This window comes from Eretmochelys imbricata, chromosome 10 (genome assembly GCF_965152235.1).
Source record: "Eretmochelys imbricata isolate rEreImb1 chromosome 10, rEreImb1.hap1, whole genome shotgun sequence".
NCBI classification, from domain to species: domain Eukaryota; kingdom Metazoa; phylum Chordata; order Testudines; family Cheloniidae; genus Eretmochelys; species Eretmochelys imbricata.
Genome location: NC_135581.1, coordinates 22051215 through 22073352, shown reverse-complemented (window position 1 = coordinate 22073352; position 22138 = coordinate 22051215). Strand labels below are relative to the sequence as shown.

The window sequence follows — 22138 nt, the reverse complement described above, 5'->3', positions numbered from 1 at the left end:
AGAATCAATTGTTTTGTTCCTTGGGTGGATCATAACTGTGCAAACATAAATTGGCTTTCCCCTATCTCCTTTAAACTCAATGATTCTTTTGACTTTGCTTGTAAACAACAAAAGCAAGTGGAGTTCCTGTCCTGGCCAGAACAGAGTACAAACACACACACTGCATGTAGACCAACTTTACTCCACACTTGGGCTTGGCTTTGCTGGGAATTCAAACAACAGAAATGTAAACCACGTCCTCAGCTTCTATCATACACCCAAGTTCTCTATGCCTAATGAGTTATTCTGATGTCCTGAGCAGAGATAACAAGTTACACCTGACACTAGTTCATAGGAACCACCATCTCTGCAGGATTCCAGCACCTGTTAACACAGTGGATCAACATGAAAATGAATGCTGGTACTATTACAATAGGTATGAGGAATCCAGTCAGTCATCAGTGGGATCCATCTACCATAACAGACAGATGGTTCGCTTTATGTAAAAAGATGTGATTTTTGATGTTTACAATTCCTACTAGGCTGTTCATCTTGTTACTTGGTTCGATTGAGTCTTCCCTTATGAGTCTTATGATGGCCCATTACCTTAGGCCTAGAGAAGCTGAAAACTGCAGCAGACAGAACTACAATTTGATTACATTATTTCCTACCTTTTTGGGGGTTCCTGACAAGATCATCAGAAAACTTTTTGAACAGCTAAGGCTATTTTAACACCATAATAAAATATTTTCAGGTGTTAGTATATCCAATATAAAAAGTAATTCTGATTCTAAGATTGGTCTCCACACTACAAATCCACAACACAATTTTGTATGATTGGTAATCTCTGTTTGAAATCCCTCCCCAAACTGGAACAGCAGTATGGATTGGAAGCTTTGTGAGTGGGAAGCTTGCGCAGTATCTACTCCTTCAGCCTGGCTCAAATAAGTGCTATTAGTTTCTCACTTTATGAAACACTAATTATTCAAAAATTTCAAAGAAAAAAATTACTGTAGGCTAGAACAAAAATTACTGTAGGCTAGTACAAGGTCTTAGTGCAGGAACAAATAGCGTTACCATATTTTTATCTAATCAGTTTGGCTGATAAACTACATGAAAGGGGTGGAGGTTTACTGGTTTGAGATACTTGATTTTGCACTTGTATATCTTAAATACTTTCAAGATATACATAAATTAGGTATGTCAATTTATTTGTTAATTACTGGATCATATTGTTTCCCCCAGATCACCACAGAGATGATCTTCCCATTCTTGCATAAAAGGGTAAGACTATTATTTAGCATTGTGCTCCCTTCCAAAGACAACATGGATGAGGCTCTGTGGGATCAGGATCCACAGCCGGAAAGAGAATGAGGGAAGGAGAGTGGGCAGCCTCATGCTGATTGGGAGGGAGGAAGACACAACATTCCCAATGGAGCTTGGAAAACGAATATTACCAGAGCTTCTATTAACAGTTTCATAATGGGGCTGGTGATGTCAGCAGCAGCCACGGGAGAGGGGAATCCTGGCAGTACGGATCTATTACAGCTGGCGATCCAGGGCCTCCATATGCATAGCACTGACCTCCTGAGACGCATATGGGGGTTTGAAGTATGGCTTATTATGGGGGGAAGGGGCAAACCCGTGCTCCAAGGGAGCAATATGTGAGAGGTTCAGCAATGGAATCCTTTCAATACTTTTCTTCCTCTTTCACCTTCTTACAAAGGTTTTACCATGAGAAAGGGTGATCCAGCCCACAGTTTGGTATTTTTAAGTTATTTTTTAAATAGCTAGAATAAAAAAACCCCTGAAATAGCAGCTTTTGTGCCAACTCAGGAAAGGAGTAACATATGAGAAAATTCATCTTCATTCCTCATACAAGGGCAAGATTGTATCCACTTCCAATTCTATGCTCAGCAGCAGAGTCATTACACTGTTGGCTCTTCACTGAAGGAACCTTTACATGGTTCAAAACTTTTCTGAGGCTATGTTAAGGACCATGGTCAGTGGAAGCTGATACCCTCACAGATATAAATAGATCAGTCAAAAGTGACAATGAGAAGGCTGCTGAGTTAGGCAGAATTTGCAGAAAAATGTCAAGGCAAAATTAGCCTTTAATTAGTGGAAAGAAGATGCCTCCTGGGACACAATCTCAAGGCAATTCTGAAACTCAACAGCAGTGTCCTTTTTAGTGACTTAAACATTAGGTTAAATTAGTGAATGTGAGAGAAGTGGGTAATACAAAAGGGTATTATTCCATCTATATCTAGAGTGAACTGGGTATTCTTTATAATGAATAGCCTTAATTACTTTAGTCTCAACTTTTACAATTATGCTTGGCAAAAACATATAAAATATTTTATTTTAAAGTGCAAATATTACCCACAACATCCATTTGTGCTATTACCAAATATACAGATTATTTTTGGGAGGACAGGGCATACTTGTATCCCCATATCCCCGAGGCTCCACCCACCACCCTAAGGATTTGGATTTCTATTGGCAAGTTTCCAAGTCCGGAGGAAAAAAGGAAAGAACTAACACTGATGTCTGCCAATAAAAGTAAAACCAAATAACCTCTTTAATGCTCTTAATAAGGCATAAGTATTTCCTAAAATATACTTTAAAAAATAGTTTGACTGAAAAGGGATTGAATTGCTCAGCTTTCTCTGAAAATTGTTGCTGTGCCAAAGCCTCGGTGTCAGACTTCAGTTTTGAATCCTGTCCTCCAGCACAGATAACACAAAGGGGCAGGAACAAGCCATATTATAGCAGTACTCAGCACTAATATCACGTGGATTGAAGAGAGAACAGGCATGTTCTTATTACATGAGATCATTGAAACAACCAGCACTATAAGAATGACTGCTGCTAAAATACCTATATATAAGGTTAACAGAATTTACACTAATTGTTTGAATTAATGACACTTTATACCTGTCAGAAAAACAGTGCAGGCTAAGCCTTCTCCAGGGTTTCAGTGTGGAACGTGTGCCCTAAAAAATAAAAATCAACCTATTTTCCATGTAGAGTGAAGCGATCATGGAAAATTTGCCAGTCAAAAATATGAAAAAAATCCATCCCTTAACAGTCATTTTGTTTTGTGCATGATAAATTATTAACAGGAATTAAATGTTCTCCCCCCACTCTTTATTTTTTCAATTGAATCAGAATGCTAAGTTAATAATTTCATGATCACATTTCATTGCCATATAATTCCCAGCACACAGCTCTACCATAATTGAGTGGGTGGCTGTGCTGCATGTTTATCAATATTTTATTCTAGTAGTGCCTAAAGCCCCCAATCAGGATCAGGCTGATTGTGCTAGGTGATACACAAACAAACAATAAAAGCTGCTCCCTACCCTAAAAAATGTACAGTTTAATAGGACATGTTGCAACAGACAGAGGGAGCAAGGGGGCAGGAAGATGAGGGAAAAAGTAATAAGAACACTTGTGTACACAGGCCAGGTCTACACAACTAGGTGGTTTTGACAATGTTTCTTTCTTTTTAAAAAAAATATGTGGCATATATCAACAGCGAAGTGGCTTTTGATTTGACTGGCTTGCACTGAAACGAGCTGGTGTCCCAGATGTTCTGCTAAATCTGGTGCATGACCTTCATTCCGGTACTGGTGCAAGAGAGCAGTGTTTCCATAAAACCTCAAGTGTGCAGCAGGGATACATTCTTGCTCTGGCACTATTCTGTCAAAATATCAACTGGATATTAAGATTTGCCACTCCACATATCAGAGTCAAGCTGGTAAGAACTTTTCACCAAACAAAACTATGATGACAATGCTGGCTTGCTTACAGAGAAGCCAGGGAATTTCAGCCCTGCCCTTCAAAGTTTCCAAGATGTCACACAAACTATGGAGTTGAATATCTCATGGCAGAAGACCAAGATCTAGAAGCTCAGAGCTGAAGCACTAGAACGTTTGGTACAGGAGGGATCGAACACTGTGGAGCGCATTTTTATGAGTTCAACTACCTAAGATGCAAGCAGAGATCAAACAGTCACAGCAAACTGGATGTGCTCCAACAAGCAGCTCATGCTGCCTACTGCATGAAGTCCATGTCTCACTTACAGATGCAAAAACATCTCCGCTCTAAGACAAAGTTCAGGATCTCTCAAATCTGTATACTTCCTGTACTCCTAGATGGGTCAGAAAACTAGACCTTCTCATAGGGAGACTTGGAGTGGCTGTTTCTGCCCAGGATGTTCATGCTGTGGCCAAGTTGCAAACCTAACCCAATACATCACAGATGACTGAAACATGTAAAATTACAGGGCCTGTGTTTGTTGAACTGTCAGCTGCTTATGACACTGTGAACAACTGTGTACTTCTATTTAAACTGGCAAGAATTTTGAGAAATAGCAAGATGCTCCAAGTCATCTCCTTGGAGCTCAAAAATCAACATTCTTTGTTGAGCTAGGTGGTCAAAATAGTCAATAACACACTCAGTGCAACAGATTGCCCCAAGGATCAATGCTATTACCCTTGCTATTTAACATATACACAAATGACCAACCAGAATTCCCCTGACATGTGAAGATTCATTTATGCAAGTGATCTTTGCATTGCCATCCAATCGAAAAGATTTAAGGACACTGAGCACAATTTAGTTGGATTCCTGAGTGTACTCAGAAATTATTATCATACATAGTTCCTGAGCAAGACACGAGTGTACGCCTTTCACCGAAACACCATCGGGCTAAGCAAAAACTTCAAATATTGTGGGATAGTATAATCTTTGAGCACTGTAAACATCTGGTGTACTTGAGGGGGAGGGAAGGTCAACTGCGGATCACTGTGGCCCAATATGGTCGTGCTTGAGCCATGCACACAAAATTGGTACCAAACTCAGTCAATCCTGTAGGATCATCATTGGTACTTTGTAACTGAATCCTACACTGTTGCTATACTGCCTTGCATGGATTACACCATCATACATGATGCAGGATGTCTTCAGTAAAAAAAGAGAGACAAAAACAAGTGCATAAACCAAGACTTCCACTGTATGGACATATTCCACTAACCTAGATGCTGAATTACAGAAAGATAAGTAACAATACTGGGTCGTGGCTACGGGGTGTTGAAGGGACAAACAATAATGATGACCTCTTCCTGAATCAAGCATAATTATCCACATAATATCACTCATACCACTGAAGAGAGAGCCAAGAATCACTCTGTCTCAAAGGCCCTGAGCCAGAACCTTAGATTCATAGATTCCAAGGCCAGAAGGACCATTGTGGTCATCTAGTCTGACCATCTGTAAGACACAGGCCATAGGACTTTCCCGAAATAACTTCTAGAGTATATCTTTTAGGGAAACATCCAATCTTTATTTAAAAATTATCAGTGATGGTGAATCCACTACAAATTTTAGTAAGTTATTCCAACCCACAAAGTCTTGAAGCATGTACATAATTTTAAGCATGTTATAATTTCCATTTACTTCTGTCAGACCACTAGCATGCTTAAAGTTAACCATATACGTAAGTGTTTGGAGAAATAAGGCCTATGTTAGCACCAATGCACGAACTAGGCTACTGAAGACAGACAACTGTTTTGTAACTTATAGGATCTGACATATCTCCTCTATAACGCTGGTAATTGAGGGAATAAAGTCTCAAAAATGCCTCTGAACAAAAGCTATGAACTGAGCTGTCAGCCAAATCACTGGTTAGCTCTAGATTGTGTAATTTATTTAAAATCAGCACTTGAGCGCAACATTAACATTTGGCTTTCAGATTCTTAGAAAAGCCTCCTTATAAATTTTATACAATGGGAGTCAATATATTAATCACTTAAAAGGAGTACTTTCTAATAAAATCAATTTTGTTTACCTTTATCCTATTGTTATTGAGTGGTTTCTTTGGAACTTAATTGAAAAAATATGTTAATTTCTTACAATCAGAATGCCAGATCCTCAACTGATTTAAAAATCAGTATAGGTCTGTCTATTGACTTCAGTGGTGTTGTGCAGATTTTCACCAGGCGAGGATCTATTCCATAGAGGCTAGAGTTCCCACTATTAATTCATTTAGTGTTAGCATATCAGGAAATCTCTGCATCTACAGACAAAGGAATAAAGATGGTGTGTACGGAGTAAACGGTTCTCTGGTAACCACACATGTAACAGAATGTACGTTACTGTTCTGAGATACATTGCAGTCTAGTTTGGATTACATAGAAGTAGTTTAATTGTGCTCCATCTCCCAACAGTGAATATTGTTAAGAGTTCACATACTGTAAGATTCAAAGGGGGGCAAAAGGTTAAGCGTGAACAGCAACAAAGGAAAAAGGCCCTGCAGCACATCATTGAATGCCTTGCTGTTTGAGTACATGGAGGCAAGCATATATAAAGAAGCAAATTCACAATCACCAATTCATCACATCGCATTTTATATATAGTCTACTGAAGAGTGACAAATTAATCTGTCTTATTTCTGGAGTAATGATAATTGTGTGAAAGGTAGAACTGATGAAAGTAAAAGATATGGTATTATTAAAGCATCTTAAGTAAATACACCATTATCAAAGTTAAGATAAGTGATTTTCAGCTGCTGTGGTATTCATGGGATGAACTGGTAATTTGTATGCTATGGAAAAGGTGTCTCCAAGTAGTCATATGTAACCACAAGAACTGGAATGTAAAGAGGCCAAAAATAAATTGATAGCTGTCCTGTAGGAACAATGCTATCTATATTGATTGACAGGCTTTCATCACTGCTCCTTGTCTTGAACAAAACCAGAGCTCACATTGTGCATAGTAATCCTAGCACTAATTCCAAATCCTATGCATTTCAGATAGAACATAAAGTTTGTTTTTTTTAAAGTAGGTGTTATGAAATGAGGCTCCAAATGGCTGTTGAAAGTTCAGGCTGTTTAGGGGATTTGTTATAAACACTGTAAATCTCTGGGGAGGGATTAGTAAAATAACGTATACACCTTTCAAATGATTACACCTGTGGAAAAGGCAAAAATAAAATAATGTAGCTAGAAAAATATGTTTTAAATGCTCTCTGTACAATTTTCTAATTATTTCTCCCGAAGTTAAAACACTGCAGATATTAGCTGTTTAGATAAGAACATCGATGATGTTGGGAAAATGGCATTTCCAGCATTCTGCCTTGGAAATTAACAGGAGTTCTGACAACTCTACTGCTGGCTGCTGCTCTGGCTGCCATGGAAACAGACAGCGCTCAAAACGGGACAGATTCCTTTAAACTAATTGCTGTTCCACAAAAAGTCTGTGGTGAGATTTTTGTTTTTTCTGTTTTTGTTTTTCTGAAACAGAAATTAGTTTAAAGCAACTTGTTCTGCTCTTGGTGAGCCAAAGTCCCTCTAGGACGCTGCGCATGAAATATAGAACCACAGTAACAATGGACACAAAAGATTCTCTGGATAGATCTATCACTTCTAAATAACAGGATTGAGATACTTTTTAAAAGTCAATATATATTATTGACAATATAAATACCTATAACTGTAACTGTAGTCATTTGACATTGAGACTTTGAAATATAAGACACAATGAGTGAGTAAAGTCACAATAAAGCAGCACAAAATAGTGTATCGAGCGAAGTGAATGATATAGCTAAATACTCTAAACAAAAAGTTTGGAATGTCTAGAATACTAAAGCCAGAGATTCAAATCCCAGAAAGGTCAAATCAGTCCTTTATCTTTCCTAGCTACATAAATGGAGCAACAGGTAGTTAATTCTAATGTTTATCTTTTGACTACTACTAAAAAGAACAAGGTCCTGTTTGCTCTGCATGGACTTTAAAGATCCCATGGCACTTTCCTAAAGAGAAGGGAATTATGCCAAAATGCTGTATCATATGTTATTTGCGACCCTCCATCTCCAAGGAAAGTGCATTTCAGTAGTGTTGTACCATATTTATATAGTTATAAAATACTCTGGAATTAAATGTTAGGAATTTTCAGAGAATGTTTAATTGCTAGATATAAAACTGAAAATTCAAAATGTAAAAATTAGGATGTTTTGGAGAGTAGCTGTTCTTTCTGCTATTTATTATTCACTGTAGAGGCTTGTGAAGGATTATGGAATATGTTGTTTCTCACTCTGTATTACTCATCCTGTATGTTTCCAAAGTCACAAATTTGATGATCACATTGTGTTCTTTTGGTTTCCATAGCATTCACAAATTTGATAACAACATTGTATTCTTTTGGTTTCCATTGCAGAAAAAGTGATTTCATTATAACGGAAGTGTTAAGCTGCCTGTGATCTGGGGGAAGCGCCTAGAGACGAACTGCACAGGATTTCACAGGCAAAACTGAAACGTAATAAAGGTTTTTGGTCTCACTTCCTGTCTATTACAAGAAGTAAATAAATAATATCTTAAATGATATTTAATATAATAAAAATCACTAATTCACAATGAAGTAGAAAGTTGCCATCTTAGTCTGATGACAGTTTGTGACAAAGGAAGTTCAGCTCAGCACAAGAATACATTGACAATAGGTTAGAAATCTGAGACTTATGTGTGTTAAGGTAATTTAAATTATAAGAATCAAAGTTCTATAAAGAGTTCTTTATTATTATTATTATTATTAAATTAATATATACGTTGCTTATCCATTTTATATACAGGTCCTTTTTTGGTAAATAATAGAACATACTTCAAAACCAGCTGGAAATGTCTAGAGCCTTTTAAGCATTCACATTCTGAGGAGTACTTCCTTTGTTCCTTTTAGTTTCATCAGCTGAAAAGTATAGTCAATAAGTGCAAACAGCTGGAATTTACACTGTTGAGTGCTCTGCAGAGCTTACAGAATCTCTGTGCATGATACAGTAGTTCCATAGAAACTCTTCAGGATTCTTGAAAGAAATTCTGAAAAACCCTGCAGGATCCCATAAACTCCTGGAAAGCGTACCACAGAGATTGCAGGCTTTTGTATGTCAGCCAACATCACTGTGTAAGTGTCTCCAGAGGAAGCGCTCCATTGCATGCATGTAGAAAATGAAAAGATACATTGGAAGGAAAACTAATTAAAGGCAATTTTTCTGACATTAAAAAAAAAAACAACCTATTAGACAATATAACCCAAAAGGTCTATCATGTCATTCATCAGTAACTGAGAAACGGGACAATCTGTGTCATACATTATTGCTATGGAACATTTATTATTTGGAAACAAGTCTGGACATAAATTTATCTTCAAATTTAGGTTGTTAGAATCTTTGCTGCAAGGACTGTTCTAGATATAAAATCTAAACTTCCCACAATTTTTTCCAAATTTATATAATGAGAAAATAATCTTTCTCTGCTTTGTGTGGAGAGAGAGGAGAAGTTAATGTTTAAAAAACCCCAAAGGTTTTGTGAAATTCGGTACAGTCATATAAGCAAAAATTATGCTTTCTAAATTTCTAGGTATTTTTCTAACCATTTCATAAATAGTTGCTGAGACTTCCTTTTTTTAAAAAAACTCATTCACACATCCTCATATAGCCTTAAGATCCAGAGAGGAAGGATGGCCTTGTGGTTAAGGTACTGGCCTGGAACTCATCAAACCTGGGTTCTACTTCCAAATCTACCACAGACTTACTCCCTGACACGTCACTGTGGCTTTAATCCCACCGAGACTCATGTAAATATGATTAACTTTATGCACAATAATCTTGATTTAGCAAAGCTCTTAAGCATGTGCTTACCTTTAAAATCAATGGGACTTAACCATGTGTTTGAAGTTAACTTGCATACTAAAAAGAACGAGGAGTACTTGTCGCACCTTAGAGATTAACAAATTTATTTGAGCATATGCTTTCGTGGGCTAAAGCCCACTTCATCAGATGCATGCAGTGGAAAATACAGTAGGAAGATATATATATATACACACACACACAGAGAACCTGAAAAAATGGGGGTTGCCATACCAACTCTAATGAGACTAATTGATTAAGATGGGCTATTACCAGTTGGAGAACATTTCAACCTCCCTGGACACTCAATTACAGACCTAAAAGTTGCAATTATTCAACGAAAAACCTTCAAAAACAGACTCCAATGAGAAACTGTAGAACTGGAATTAATTTGCAAACTGGACACCATTAAATTAGGCTTGAATAAAGACTGGGAGTGGATGAGTCATTACACTAACTAAAAAACTATTTCCCCATGCTAATTTTTCCCCACTGTTACTTACACCTTCTTGTGAACTGTTTGAAATGGGCAATCCTGATTATCATTACAAAAGTTTTTTTCTCTTGCTGATAATAGAGCACCTTAATCAATTAGTCTCGTTAGAGTTGGTATGGCAACCCCCATTTTTTCATGTTCTCTGTGTATATATATATCTTCCTACTGTATTTTCCACTGCATACATCTGATGAAGTGGGATTTAGCCCACAAAAGCTTGTGCTCAAATAAATTTGTTAGCCTCCAAGGTCCCACAAGTACTCCTCGTTCTTTTTGCTGATACAGACTAACATGGCTACCACTCTGAAACCTGTTACATACTAAAGTGATTGCTGAATAAGAACAGTTTCCTGAATCACGTCCTGTGAGTAGTCCCACTGTCTTAAATGGGATTACTCACAGTGCATAGAATTAAGCACGTTCATAAATCTCGGCAGGACGGGGGCTCTGAACTCTCTGCTTTAAATGTGAATAATACTATTTTCCCTTTCTTATACCTCTTCTCTCTTGTCTATTTAGATCGTAATTCTTCAGGGCAAGAACTCTCTCTTATTTCTGAGTATGCATATTGGGTCCCTGATCTCAGCTGAGCCCTGTAGGTACTACTGTAGGTACATAAATATGCTATTCTACAACAGAAGACTCTAGGATCAAATTTGCAAAAGCACTTAAGTCATTTAGGAACTTAACTCCCATTGACTTATAATGGGACTTAAGCGTCTAAGTGACTTAGGCATGTCTGACATTTTTGAAAACATTGTTGAAGTACAATCATATGATTAGATATTACCATAAAATTACACTAACAGTTTCAAAAGATTTTTTGTTGGTTAATACAGTGAAGATTTCTAGCTAAATCTACATGTAGAATTTGGATCTTGAATTCTTTTCACTGAAAATGGACGGAAAGCAAAGTAGTCCTGCCTGAGGTTGTTTACAGGAAAGTAGGGTAGTTAGGATTTCCTCCCTCCGATCTGCAACAGGAAGTTATGAAATGTACCTTGTACAATTTCATCTTCTAAACTCCTAATGCCCTTTATTTTATACAGTAACTTGTTTTTAAATTAGTGTGGGTTTCATTTTCATTGTAATTTTTAACACTCAGCAACAGAAACATTTTTTCTCTTATAAACGATAATTAATCAAAAAGGGAGAAGCTTACAATATTCTTGATTAGTGGGAAATTACCTTTACTGTGTAGGGATTTTAAAATTCAGCATACTTAAGCAAATCACATTAGGACCTTCAAACGGTTATCATCATCTAGAATTACAATAAGACACCTAACCAATACTGGATTGCCAGCAGAATTCTAATTTCTTCATTCTTGAGTTTTCCTGTGAGAATCGTCATGGCTCTCACCATTAGTGAATACCATCTGTAAAATCCTCCATCCAAAAGGATTTCAAGGTAAGGGATGATGGACGTAGCCAAATCTTTATTTTAATAAGAAAGTAATCATTAACATTTCAAATAATCTTATTTTAGAAAATACTGTTCTACCAAATATAGTTCAAATAAATGATTTACAGTGCCACTTACATAAAAAATAATATAGAACTATATATCTGAACTGCATAAATTATTATAGCCCTTAAAATGTTCTGGTGACACTATAAATTACAACAACAAAGCTGACCCTTTTTGTTTGTGTCACTAAAACATCAAGGCAGATTTGCAATGGAGTATACATGGCATCCTAAACCTGATTATTAAAACAGAAATTTCCCTCATTGTTCAGTAATGAATGTCAAAGCATGAAATAAATGTAATAAGTTATTATTTCTTTACTATACTTATTTACCCTTTAGAGTGCAATTCATTTTAAAATTCAAGCTGCCAAGTGGCAAAAATTTGTAGGGGGAAAGAAGGCAAATACACAAGGATGCTGAAAAAATACAGAAAAAGAAAGAAAAAGAGGTTGGGGGAACCTCAATTTTCAACCATATTAATATTAAATAATTTAATCCCCAAGACATACATAAATTTAGGCTATTGCAAGATTCAATACTTGTGGTTTGTCACCACTCTGATGGAATTACAACCTTGTAATGTACAGCTGGAGTACATTATTCTATATATTATGTGCAATTCTAGTGTAGTTGGTTTTAAAATATATAATAAAGAATGTTAATTACATGGTTATTTATTAACCCACCCCACTCTTCTGTTTATTGGTTCTTTCACTACTTTCTCTCCTTCTTATCCTTCCCTTTATTTCCTCATGTTATAGATCTCTTTTCTTCTCCATCTTTTCTGTTACAATACGTATTTTTTCTCTACCCTTCTTCAAGTTCCTGTGCCTTTCAGTGTAAGCTGCCTTTTTTATTACTGCATTGATATTGGCTGTCCTCTACAGTAGCCATTGAGCACTTCTTTCTATCTTGGTGTTCTTCCACATGTTAAAAAAAGTAGTCTGTCTTTAAAAGCAACAAATAACATAAAATATGTTTTCTCTTTGGCCATATCTAGAGCTGGTTGAAAAGTTTCTATCTTTTTGTTTAAGAAAAACTGGCAAGGATGTTCTGATCTGGTCTAGTAATAACTGCAATGCAATTTTCCCTTCTTAAAATTTACCAATATATTTTAGACCCTTATGCTTATATTATTTCAATTCAGAAGGCATAGTTTCCTGAGGGAACAAAATGTCAGTTCTATCTCACAAGAACCAAGGAAAGTGCTCCAGCTCAACTACAGGTCATCCAGAGAGCCCAGTGGTATGAAGAAGGCCAATGCAAGAAGGCACATAGAGGGAGAAGGAATTTTGTCTACTAAAAAAGAGAGGGCTTTTTGGCTGCCTGGGTGGGGTAAATGTTGTTGGAGTCTTGATTGCAAAGGACTACAAGTTGTGCTGAGGATGCCAGCATCAGAAATTGAGGAGCTGTGCTCTAGGCAGTGGGGTTCTATCAGCCTCTTCCTCCTCCTTCCGTATGATCCAGTTATCTCCAAGTGCATCAGGTAACTGGGCACCAGCACTCTCCTGGCAAAATTTCTGCTACAGCCCAATGAATGATACTAAGAAAACTACTCAAGATACATGAGGTGGCAATTATAATAGTTGTCAGTACTGAAAGATAACACTATGTGCCTCAGTAGATTGCTGGACTGTTACAAGCTAATTCATGTTAATGTTGCTTTGCCAATTAACTGCACAGTGTGCAGAACCATTTCAGAAACAATGCAAGCTTAGATTCACAATATGTAACGGAAAAACAAATTCTAAAACAAACAATTATAAAACAGGAAAAAAAGCAAACTGTGTAAGTAGGCAGCAGTAAGGAGAAAGCAACAGCATCCTTTGCTAAAAATGAGGAAGAAACACATCGTTGTTTAAAAATCCTTAGCTCTATTCTCTTTAGTTAAAAGCAATTTGTGAAATCCTTTCAGGGCACATTTCAACATGTGCCATGGACTGAACAAATGCATTTGAGTATCACTCTGAAATGATCACTTTCTACTAAATTTCCTTTAGAACTTAATTACTGTTCAGCCATTAGCATTTAATTGAGAGCAACTTAATAAAATAAATAATAATGAACCTGGCCTTTTAAATGATCTGAAAAGGGAGCAGAGTATTTGCATATTTGCATGCATGCAAAAAAATTATGTAAAGAATTTTAGAGCAGGCACTTACAGACTGAATTTACTGTCGCATGTCTGCATTTTTTTGCCCCCCAAACAGCAGGTAACTGACCTTCCTTGAGACTTTTCTGGCTGTTCACCTCAAGACATTCCTTTTCTTTCAATGTCTCAATATCTCCAGTAGGTAAAATCTCTGGAAAGCCCTGTTGCTGCTTCTTGGAGCTATCGATCATGATGAGACTCCTTTGAATGGCAACATCCAACACAGGAAAAAGACCAATTTGCAACCCAGCAGTACACTGTTTGAATACTCTGCTCCCCGGTTCCTTTTCACAATAATTGAGCAATTATGTCTTTAAGCAGCTGAAAGCAGCCATTGCCCTTTACTTCCCAGTCTGACCTACAAATACACTCAATCTGCTTGAAGCCCTTAACTCTCTTCCAGACAGGGAAACTGAGCTTCTGAAGCAAAACTCACAAATCCCACCCCCTTTCCCAGACAACCACTCTCCTTTCCCTTTTAGCTATCCTGGCTTCCTCCGTACTTTTATGTTTCAGTATGCAGCTTGATCATCAGAATCATCTGACAAACACTGAGTCAAGCAGTTAAAAATAAATCCAGCAGTTGCTGAAGGAGCAGCCTTTGCTGATATCTAAGACAAATAGTTGCTGTGGTCTCTCTTTCTAAACGCTGCTGGAGGCTGTGGATATACTTTATGTTGGCCTGACAGGCAGATTCATTACTCATTAAGTTTAATCAATAAACAAACAGCTGTCTAAAAAGAAGATTACGTAAAGAATAAAGAAGGTCCTATTTTGCAGAAGCATATTTACTCAGCATAGCTGCAAATCTTAAGAACAAGTAAGGAACAATCTGAAAGCAACTGATTCCTGTAATACTGTTTACACTACAAAATGTACATATACTACCTTTGCTACACACAGATCTTACTCCCTGTAATAAATTTTTAAAACTGCAAATTTCTATTTTTTCCTTTTGTACTACACTCAGGAGGCAGTAACTTTTACTCTTGTTTCGAGCAGTCAGTCCAGAGTATTTCCTCCTACACAGTCTTTCTGATTTCCCATTCTCACCAGCATGAACCTTTCAATCTTTTATATTAGTCACCAACATACCTTTTCAGTGTCAACTAGGAGGTTGGAGTAGTTTTTCTTCAGGCCCCCTGGAATGCTTTGGCACCATTAGGACTTGATTTTTGTGGTAACGGCAAACTTATTCTGCTGCAAATATGAGTAAATCCTATGATATTTTTCAGTAATGATGTGTGTTCTCAGTTTACTGTTGGCTGCAAAATTCCACCGAACTGCAATCCTCTTGTGTGCATATGTTTTAATACAGTGTATATCCTTAAATGATGACCAGTTTAAGCAAAGTTATATTTTACAGCTGTGATTTTCAATACAAGGCTAAAGGACAAACATTTATTTAAAAAAAAAATATGGTCAAAATCACTTAAATTTTAAGTGGCTTAGTCATAAGACCTTGCAATATTTCCTAAACATACCTTTAATTCTATAAACAACTTTTCCCTGTCACATAACAAAAGAGTGTACAACTGAAAGTGTACACGTATGTTAATAAATCAGGTTAAGATTTTGTCACGGTTATTTTTAGTAAAAGTCATGGACAGGTCATGGGCAATAAATAAAAATTCACAGAAGCCCACGACCAGTCTGTAACTTTTACTAAAAATAACCGGTGGTAGGAAACAGGAGGGGGGGGGGCTAACTGCCTAGGGGGGCCAAAGCCTGAGCCCCACAGGGAAGGATGGGGGCTGACAACTCCAGCCCCTTCCACAGTGGCTGCAGTGGGGGCTATAGCCGAAGAAGTCACGGAGGTTCATTAAAATCACGGAATCCATGACCGCCGTGACCAAATGGTATCCTTATTCATAAACTAGAGTGTTTTGATCTATGTGCTAATGTGAGCACAAAATACTTTCCCTGTATCTTTGGTGACTCCATTCTGTGCATGAAAAATGAATATTCAAGTGCAATGCTCAAACAGGAATCTAAAATTCCCTTTACTAAGTGTACCAATCATGTAAATTGGTCTTATGTAAATATTTCTATATATCTGTAATGTACTTCTACCTTACCACATGTTCAAAAGAAATTTTTTTGATTATTAACCGCTCTGCCAAGAAAATTTTCCATTTATGTAATATAATTTTGGGCAACCTTTTCAAGTGGGTACCCCCCCTTTTCAGTGGACACAATTTGCAACTGCAATTAAACTATGAGTGAAAATATGAATATTGGCACCTCTAACTACCTGACTGCAGGCACAAGCTGTATATTTAAGTAGTCTGAATTGTGCCAACAATTCATTCTAGTGTAATTTACTGTATTTTAGTGTATTTTACAGGCACAATTCCCATCCTCATCAAGGGAGGCTAGCACTTCAGCTCTTTGAAAAACTACGTCTTTATGTATTTCTTTTCCCTCATTCTTTAATATTAAGGATGTCTGAAAGAAAATTTGATCTTTTAAGGATTTATTAATTTCTGATGGGTCATACCTTACTGAAAGCCACAGTTCTCTGTTTGCAGCACCACAACCAACTTTTGAAATGATTTTGATGTAATGATTAGAGAATTAACATTATGTGCAAATAAGGAGGATGAGTTAACCAGTCTGTTTTCACAGGAAAATAAAATACAGAAAATATATAACATACCACATCTAATTTTAAATAGAATAGTATAGCTTGCGAAGTTTTTCAACAATATTTAAGAAGCTTTTAAACATTTTACTGTTTACTATATCTAGAAGTATTTAAAAATTATTTGGTATGCAACGCATCTTGAAGTATTGACAATTCTCTTTGGCTCTAACCGTGCAAGCACAAGTGTAACTTTTCTCACAACTAGGCGCATTGACTTCAAAGTTATGCAAACGTGTATTTTCAGAAACTGGCCTAATATGAACATTTTGAGTTTTAAAGTTACTATATATGCTACAGGAGAAAAGGTTATTTTTTCTTAATTTTGTTTTTCAAGTCTTCTTATGCTAAGCCAAAAGAATGGACATCATCCACTTTTCTTCTCCTCTCATCACAATATGAAAATGAGATAATTGGACCTCCTGAATACTAAGGTACAGGTAAGGCAAATATGCAATGTCTTCTTAATGCTAAAGGTGTGAAGCCTTTTCCATTCTCCTTACTAACTGCAGGATGCAAAGAGGGTAAGGAGATTTCCTAACTAAGGTGAAAATTTGAAAGGATCTTAGATTTAAAATGTGGAATAGTTTTAATGAGCAGTTTGTATTGGAGGTAAGTTAACTAAAGCTACATTACGTGCTGTAATTGTCCCCACTCTCCTAGCTGATCAAATGGCCATCTTTTGCATCAAAGCATCTTTTCTAACAAGCTCAGAGAATTGTATTCAGGCCCAGGTTCATCTTCCAGTGAGACAGAGGGTACCTCATTCTGAAGTGCTGTTAGCTACTCTAAAAAAACAAACAAAAACCCTCAATATGTGGGGTGAGATCTCACAGACCCTAACTTATGTCTAATGATGGAGCACTTCAGTCTGAAATCACAAGAACTGTCCACAGTTGGGCAGCACAATGATTTCACTTTTCTTTCTTTAGAAAAGAGTTGAAGACTTCTCCACGTACTATAACGATTTTTTTAAATGGAAATTGAAAAGAATAGTAATCACCTTGCCTTTTCAGGAAAACCCATGCAGCAGCAATGCTGCAAGACACAGGGGAGTGCAGACTCCTGACCTAAAAGATCTTTTTGGAGAGTAAGCCAAAATAGGGAAGCTATTGACATGGCCAGGACTTCATGATGAGTGCGTCTGGCATAATTTGGATGACTAGCAAAGTCCCTTCCCTTCACTATCTTCTTTAGTATTCTTCCTTAGATAGGTAGCAGATGGAAAATAAAGATCAGGTCAGAATTTCATACATAAGAGGATATAAATGTGTAGGGACTTCAGGACTCCTGAAAAACATTATTACCATGGCATTTGGACAGTTGGAAACCCTATCAACCAACCACCAGTCTGAAGAAGAATGGGCCATCTTGGTGACAGAATTAATTCTTTACATTTTTAAGGATCAGAAAATATAATTAGCCCATATAGCACAAGCACAGAAAAGAACGTCACTAGCTATTTCAGAGACAAAAGGCATCAAAATTATGTGTATCATAGTAGTTTTCAAGCTGGTTCTACCCTCTAAAAATCTGATGTTTGCAAATTGCTTGCAATATATGATACATGTCAATTATGTTAAATAACATTTTGCTTAAATCCATAATATATAAGATCATATTAATTTGTGCTGTAATGCATCTGATTTCATACTGATTTTAACGGTGCAAAAAAAAAAAAAAAGTACTATGCAAGAACTCCTTCATAAATCAACTCAATTTTCCCATTGCCTAAGTCCAAACACTTATTATGAGTGAGAAAAAGTATACTGCTGAGAAGCTGGGCACAGCCAAAGAAGGACTTCAAGGCAAATAGAATATAAACATTTCTCAAGGGACCTATATGAAAATTTGGCAAGGTCAATATATTCTTACACAGTTACAGATACACCAGACTATTATTTTACAGATTCTTTGTTGCAGTAAAATAGTAAGCAAATTATTAGTTAAACTGAGTTGATCACGGAGTAACAAAAGATACAAACAAAAAAGATTTAGGGGTAAACGATGTGTTTTGTACGTTAAAAAAAGTGGGATTTTTTAAAATACTATTTTGATCCTAAAACAATTCCAAAATGATTCAGAGAACAGACTCAAATCAAATACAAACATGATTAACAAGACAGTCTACCATGAAAAATACTAGCAGGTGATCACTTGAACTTCATATGTCACAGAAAAGAAGACATTAGCACTAGGAACACAGGGAAGTGGGAGCAAATGATAAAGGAATCCTGAAGACTGCATGTAGATCTGTGAAAACTGGAATGAAGATGACAGAGGAGATGAAGTAGAATAGAAAGAGGAGGATACAAGGAAGGAACAAGATAAGAAGGCCTGTATTACTGGGAAGACTGCAATCAGATGTTCCTCTCTACTGTTATCTTTATCTTACACTGAGTGCAAAGTTTGGAAATATGACAGTTTATACATCAATACTTTCATTTGCCTGTTGTAAAAGTTGTATCTTTTACCATATATTGCTAATTAAAAGTGACAAATATTTTAATTGTTATATTCTCTTGGAGAACACTGTTCCAACACTGTACACATATTTTTAACTGCATGTCACTGACAAGAATTTTTAAAGGCATTTTTGTGGGTGCCACAAAAATAATGCACAAACTGCCTATATTCGCTATTGGCAGTTGTAATTAACTACTTCCAGAATTATGTACATTTCTGCAGACACCTTCACTGAAAATAATGCACAAACACAGATCTTAGAAGTACAGTGAGACTAATACCCTGCAAGCATTAAAAGACAGCTAAGACATAAAATAGTTTTCTAATATTATTTTTCCAATTTTAGCAAATGCTGTAGTTGCCACAGGGATGTTATATGACAATAAGTGCATGGAAAGGTAGGAAGTCCATGAAAAAAACTTTTCTGTTATGATGCGGATAAAAGATTGATAATGCCGCATTAGATAATTTGGGCATTCTAATGCAAGGAACAGTTTGTCCAGCTATACAGAAAGGACAGAAGACACTTGATATGGATTTAATCAGGCCACAACTTTATTATTAGATGTCTGGGACTACTAGGCAGACAAAAGTGTACAGTGCAGGTAACCTCTGTTTATTCTGGAGGGGGCTTCCACCAGCTCCCCTCTCTTTTTCCATCCAGGTCCCTCCAGCAAATCCATTGCTGGAACCTTAGCATCCATGCCACGCCATGCCCCTCCCCCCCGTAGGAGGGGTAAGGTGGGCTATAAGAAAGGGGGGGTTGGCTCCCTGCCGTTCCAACCATAGGATCCCCAAACCCCACGCCTTTCCGTTCCTTTAACCAGCACCTCCTTTTTAAGTCCTTTACCAGACCATTTATCTGGTCACTGGATGCCCTCCCTATGAAGTACCTGCACTGGACATCCGCCCCACACTCACCAAATAAGTTGCGACATATAGCCCACTACACCTTTGTGTTCACCATAATAGGTGTTCCCTAACACCTGCTGTGCAGGAGGCGAAAAAAACCCACTCCACCGAAGCCAATATGGTGGTGAGGGAAAAAATTCTGTCCCAGCCTCCATAAGAAGGAGCAACTAGTACAATGCCCACAGCAGGTTCAAACCCACCTGATAATCACACCTCAAGGGGAGGGAGGTTGGGTGTTGCCTTGCCTGCTGCATGGAGAAAGGGGTTTCCAATACCAAAGCTTGCACCTTTAAAGCCTTCCGCCCTTACATTCCAAGGGGGTGAGTCAGTGCTGCAAAGCTGACCAACACCACCTTTTTGCAGCAGTTTTTTCCCTTATTCTCCTCCACTTCCCCGCTTCCCCCCCCATAAAGCACTACTGTCTTCCTCCAGCAAGCCTGGACAACAGTCCGCCTGCTTTCAGTGTAGGGCGGTCATTCTTCTTGAATTCCTACTATGAGCTGAAGGTCATACCGCATGTCATGAAAGATAATCTTCCCAAGATCTCCAATAAAGTCTTTGTTAACCTATAACCTTGAACATGAGCAAAAAGAAAAGGAGTACTTGTGGCACCTTAGAGACTAACCAATTTATTTGAGCATGAGCTTTCGTGAGCTACAGCTCACTTCATCGGATGCATACCGTGGAAACTGCAGCAGACTTTATATATACACAGAGAATATGAAACAATACCTCCTCCCACCCCACTGTCCTGCTGGTAATAGCTTATCTAAAGTAATCGTCAGGTTAGGCCATTTCCAGCACAAATCCAGGTTTTCTCACCCTCCACCCCCCCACACAAATTCACTCTCCTGCTGGTGATAGCCCATCCAAAGTGACAACTCTTTACACAATGTGCATGATAATGAAGTTAGGCCATTTCCTGCACAAATCCAGGTTCTCTCACTCCCTCACCCCCCTCCAAAAACCACCCCCATACACACACAGACTCACTCTCCTGCTGGTAATAGCTCGTCCAAACTGACCACTCTCCAAGTTTAAATCCAAGTTAAACCAGAACATCTGGGGGGAGAGAGGGGTAGGAAAAAACAAGAGGAAATAGGCTACCTTGCATAATGACTTAGCCACTCCCAGTCTCTATTTAAGCCTAAATTAATAGTATCCAATTTGCAAATGAATTCCAATTCAGCAGTTTCTCGCTGGAGTCTGGATTTGAAGTTTTTTTGTTTTAAGATAGCGACCTTCATGTCTGTGATTGCGTGACCAGAGAGATTGAAGTGTTCTCCGACTGGTTTATGAATGTTATAATTCTTGACATCTGATTTGTGTCCATTTATTCTTTTACGTAGAGACTGTCCAGTTTGACCAATGTACATGGCAGAGGGGCATTGCTGGCACATGATGGCATAAATCACATTGGTGGATGTGCAGGTGAACGAGCCTCTGATAGTGTGGCTGATGTTATTAGGCCCTGTGATGGTGTCCCCTGAATAGATATGTGGGCACAATTGGCAACGGGCTTTGTTGCAAGGATAAGTTCCTGGGTTAGTGGTTCTGTTGTGTGGTATGTGGTTGTTGGTGAGTATTTGCTTCAGGTTGCGGGGCTGTCTGTAGGCAAGGACTGGCCTGTCTCCCAAGATTTGTGAGAGTGTTGGGTCATCCTTTAGGATAGGTTGTAGATCCTTAATAATGCGTTGGAGGGGTTTTAGTTGGGGGCTGAAGGTGACGGCTAGTGGCGTTCTGTTATTTTCTTTGTTAGGCCTGTCCTGTAGTAGGTAACTTCTGGGAATTTTAACAATTTCCATCCCACCATCAACCTCAGCCTGGTCCAGTCCACACAAGAGATCCACTTCCTGGACACTACAGTGCTAATAAACAATGGTCACATAAACACCACCCTATACAGGAAACCTACTGACCGCTATTCCTACCTGCATGCCTCCAGCTTTCACCCTGACCACACCACACGATCCATCGTCTACAGCCAAGCTCTGCGATACAACCGCATTTGCTCCAACCCCTCAGACAGAGACAAACACCTACAAGATCTCTGTCAAGCTTTCTTACAACTACAATACCCACCTGCGGAAGTAAAGAAACAGATTGATAGGGCCAGAAGAGTTCCCAGAAGTTACCTACTACAGGACAGGCCTAACAAAGAAAATAACAGAACGCCACTAGCCGTCACCTTCAGCCCCCAACTAAAACCCCTCAAACGCATTATTAAGGATCTACAACCTATCCTAAAGGATGACCCAACACTCTCACAAATCTTGGGAGACAGGCCAGTCCTTGCCTACAGACAGCCCCGCAACCTGAAGCAAATACTCACCAACAA

At 37.9% G+C, this 22138-nt stretch overlaps 1 protein-coding gene and 1 long non-coding RNA gene across 2 annotated transcripts in view; one reads left to right on the top strand and one right to left on the bottom strand.

Annotated features, from left to right (window-relative positions):
* The window catches only part of MRTFB (myocardin related transcription factor B), a 202265-nt gene that overhangs the window by 72128 nt on the left and 107999 nt on the right, over nucleotides 1–22138 (bottom strand). The gene's annotated exons all lie outside the window — the stretch shown is intronic.
* LOC144271557 (uncharacterized) lies at nucleotides 11213–18685 on the top strand. The gene is made up of 3 exons (XR_013347370.1): nucleotides 11213–11564; nucleotides 16760–16862; nucleotides 18600–18685. It is a non-coding gene; the product is annotated as an uncharacterized LOC144271557 (long non-coding RNA).